Raw genomic sequence first — 4,641 nt, 5'->3', positions numbered from 1 at the left:
AAGACTACAAAACGATGACAAACTATTTCGTACTTGGACACCTTCTTTCTCTCTTTGCAAGAAAACCGACGCAAGTATAAATTTCATTAATAACGTCGCGCAGCGCGCGGACGAGGGCAGCTAACAACTCGCTAATCCCCGACAGGAATCCGCTCGCAGCCAGTGTTTACACGCTGATGATTTCCGAGGGCTCGAATACTTTCCGCTGACGGGGATATTTAGTCCGACGTATTTACCCTCGAGAGACAGCGTAATGGGGCGGCAATTAGGACGGCGAACGATTAAAACTGACCCTTAATTGGCCAGGATAGAACGTGGCCGAACGATTCACATTCGCGCGTCTCTTCATCCCTCCCGAACGATCGCGACGGTTCTAACTCGTTTCTACTCTCGTCTATGGTCGATCCTTTTCTGTTGAACGTTTGGTCGGGACGAATCCGTTGCTTGGCCGCCTCCGCCTGCCAGCCCGCGGCGATAAATCACGCGGACTCATGCAAGTAGTAACTAGTAACCGATTCGCGTTTGTACGACTCCTGTGAGATATTAGCTATTACGGAGAGTTATGGTGCGGTGCCACCCTCACCCTGTGGCTACGTAGCCCCGGGAATCACTGTGATCGACCTTGATTAATTGCGACGCGAAGATTGCCGCTCGTAGTCGCGCTGAGCTTCGTATTTCAGTGACGAATGCTTTTAATTTGAAGCAATGATAATTATAATATTTCCCTCCTTTCTTTTTCTCTGACGATCGAGAAGATCGGAGAACGGGATATATTTTGCGGGTTGTCTGTAGTATCTACTGGATACATTTCGCTGTTTGCTAGTAGACTAGGAAGATTTATGTATCTGTTAGAAGTTGATACATGCAAAAATTCATCCTCGAATTTGGCGTGTTTGATTTTATTTGAGATTAAATTAAACGTCGTAAGACTAAATAATCTAAGAATACAGTATTTATTACGATGATTAATTAAATGAAACAAATCTCTGTACAGACTCATTAATTGTTTTCATAAAAAATAAATTGGCATAAATGTCAGTTGTCCATTTATCAGAATCGCTTGTATCAATCACAGGAGTTCAACAACATGAATAAAATAATCCATGTATAATGAAATTAGACAAATTGCAAGACAAATGTCTTTGCGTCTTAAATAACCCTATCTTGGTTCGTAAGAGGTGATGGAATATAGAAAATTTATAGCCACAATCTCTACACTTATAGATAATTACTATGCAAGTGCATTTTGTTGCGAAGATTCCTCCTTCCCATTATAAATGTGTATAGTGATCCATATTACCCTTGATGTGTTAAATATGTACATATTAATGTATAGGATATTTAGGCAATTGTTTCACGTCACAGCTCGTTTCTACGTATAATTAGAAAATAATGAGCAGAGTTAAAAGATGAATGGTAAATAACCACGTAGAATCATATATCTCTTGTAAACGCAATGATGTACGTATACGTAGTTAATAATTGTATCATTATTCTAATTCTGCAGCCGCAAGGAAATCTAAATGTTTTTCTGTACAAGATAACGAGAAGAAACTTATACTTTATACAGGTGAATCAGAAGAAAACAGCTAGTACTATATTCACCTGTCAAAATTAATAAAATAAATAGACAGCGATAAAAATTCCAGTCATTGCTGGACAAAAATGATATGTCTCAAAATCAATTTTGCATTATACTGAAGCAAATAATTCCAACAGTTTATATTTTACAATTTTTATCTTTTTACCGTTGATGATTAATCAAATTCTCTGAAATACATCCTATGAGCGATTAATCTGCAGTTCCATTAGGTGTCAATAAGTCATAAATTATTCTACGATATATTTCGTCTACGTGATTAAAACTTTCACCACTGTACGTTAATTTCCACGGTTGAAGGGTTAAATAAAAACGAAGATATTTCAACTTTACCAGAGAAGACACCTTCGCAAGGCTAAGGCTTCATTAAAATCTATCAAAAGATAGTTTTCCCATGTTTTTCCATAAATTTAAAAAACAATTAATTCTCACACGATGACAATATTACGGGGCTGTTGTTTTCTAACCAGTTTCAGCACCCCCCTCCCTTTTTCTGTCAATCTACCTTCATTTCGTGACGCCGACGTTACACGAACAGAAGTAAATTAACACCGTGATGGCCATTCGTCGTAAATTCATGCAAATACTTTTGCAAAAATACCTATAATAATCTCGGCCCGTAATCAGCCGTTGTTTCCTTTTTCCCTCTCGATCATTAAATTTCGTGCTGGTTTCATCTTTTCGTCTGCTCGGCCATCTGTTTATCGTTGCTCGTCACGCGACGATCTTGCTCCGCGTTCTTAATCACCGTGTTTAAAGACAAAGAAATCCGCTTTTTCGCGGAAACGGCGGCGCGTGGTGATTCGAATAGGTGCGACGAACGAGCCATCACGCCACGAAATTATACGTGTTTCGCCGTATTATATGTCCCGGTAATTACATTCTTTCGACGGTGGTTTCGCGTTTTTTGTCAGTTGCCGGTTAATAGCGAGCTTAAAAGCGAGTTTTAGAATTTCTAATGCGCCAGACGAGTCTGTGTAAGTACCAATCTTGAGAGAGGCCTCTACTCTTTTATAAACTAAATTTAATTACACGATCCGTGTCTCATTATAGTGTTCCATGTTCTAATCGCGTTTAATGGATCTTCATTTATTTCTCTATCAACGTCCGTCGCTTTAAAGTTTCAGATCAAGTCGCAGTTCTTGTCAAACTAGGAGGTGTTCAAATATAATATATAAAGTTCAGAATTTGCATCAAATATTGAAGTAGTAATATTGAATTAATAATAAAAAGAATGTTTTAGAATTTCTGAATGAGAGTTGTTTTTTGAAATAATTCGAAAGCATCTTATCTTTAATAGCGTTTTAATTATAATTTATAGAATTGATTATTAATTGATTAGTATCTATACCTTCTGAACAGTTTGTAGAATAAATTAACCCCCAGAGTGTATATTACGCTCTCACAAATCCATTATACTTATACGACCGATAAATCTTTTTCATCGCAATCATTTTACTAAATTTCCATTCAATCATTTTACCCAATATAAACTCGTCGTTCCAATAAATTTCTAACAACTTTTTAATTAAATTACGATTTAAACGAGCGTAAATGTTCATCGTTAATTTACTAAATTTAACAGCTTCGCCAGCTATTCTTAGCGACCGTTACAGAAATGTCGCGTCGCGGGAAATTAATTATTCAGCTCAATTTCCAAGAAAAGAGGGGGAAAAAGTACTGTTATATTCACATGTCACAGGAAGAGAGAAAACTGTGCGAGCGATTGTCGAAAGAGGCGAGAGAATAGCGAACGACGAAAAAGCGCATGGCTGTTGCGGTCGTTGAAATCCCCTGCGGTCGCTGAACGTTCCGTTCGTCTACTAACACAATTGGCCGCGCGGCGTTTCCTTCCAACGCATTTCATTCTCCGGCAGATGATCGTGTCTCTGGCGTGGCGCCCCCGGCTTCGACCCCCGGTGATTACGAATTTCTGGTTTCGTCGTTTAACTACGGTGCTGGGACAGGGAAGCAAAGGAGGACGAGGACGCGGACGAACGACGACGACGAAATCATTTTAAGCGGCAAATTACACGTATGCTAAGTGGCCACGATTCAAATTATTATTATCGTCATCATCCGCCGGCCCTAGCCGACTTGCCTTTCCGAGAATGATTACACGCGCTCATCTTTCTCTCTGTTTTTTCGTGGTCCTCTTCTCGTTTCGCCCCCGTCCCTTTCCTCATTTGAATGCGATCTCCACTGACAGCGGTGCGCATGCTGCACCTACGGCGCAGTCTCCGACGAAAGAGACAAACGAAGATTGAAATAATATGGAGTATCTGAGGATTAATTCGGGTTATTATTAATTCTGGTTCGCAGAGAGATGATTGCAAAATAATAAGTGCAATAGAATACCGTTTGTGCGAACGCCATTTATTTGAACTAAATTTCAATCGGTATGTAATTAGGTGTGCTTTTGCTTGAATTTATTTGTTTGGACGGAGAATTATAAACGACGAGGAGAGTTAGTAGATTTCTTGTATGAGCTGTTTGTTTTTCAACAATTTTGTCACACAAGTCATATCGTGAATTACTTTTTACTTCACGTTCAACATTGTTCCTCTATTCATTGGAGCAATAAACGAATAATAATAATATTGATTCTAAATGTGAGAAAAGAATTTGAAAATATTTAAGCTAAGGATGATAGTTTTGAGAAGATTCTTAATCCTTTTAAGACAATGCTGCAGTCGTTAAATGCAAGTATATGTTTTTGAAAATATTTGAAAAACGGAAATTGAATTCTAATTAACAGGAATGTATAGAATGTAATTAGAAAAAATGTTTAACATAAAAAAAATATATATTAAATACAAATGTTACTTAGATACATCAGTAAATAAATATCAACTTTAAACCTTTTTCGCCAATCTAGTGATCAGACAATTTCCAATCGTCTCTAAATATCACTAAAGCCTACAGAAAGAAGATTCCAATAGCTAATACATTGAAAGAAACGTCGAAGTCAAACGGAGAACCACTGCGGGAATGATAGAGTACACAAAGCAATCCCCACGTTCGAGCCGAATTGGAGGCGA

The sequence above is a fragment of the Frieseomelitta varia genome, unplaced genomic scaffold (genome assembly GCF_011392965.1).
Source record: "Frieseomelitta varia isolate USP_RPSP 00005682 unplaced genomic scaffold, Fvar_1.2 scaffold_706, whole genome shotgun sequence".
Classification (NCBI taxonomy): domain Eukaryota; kingdom Metazoa; phylum Arthropoda; class Insecta; order Hymenoptera; family Apidae; genus Frieseomelitta; species Frieseomelitta varia.
This window is presented reverse-complemented; position numbering follows the sequence as displayed.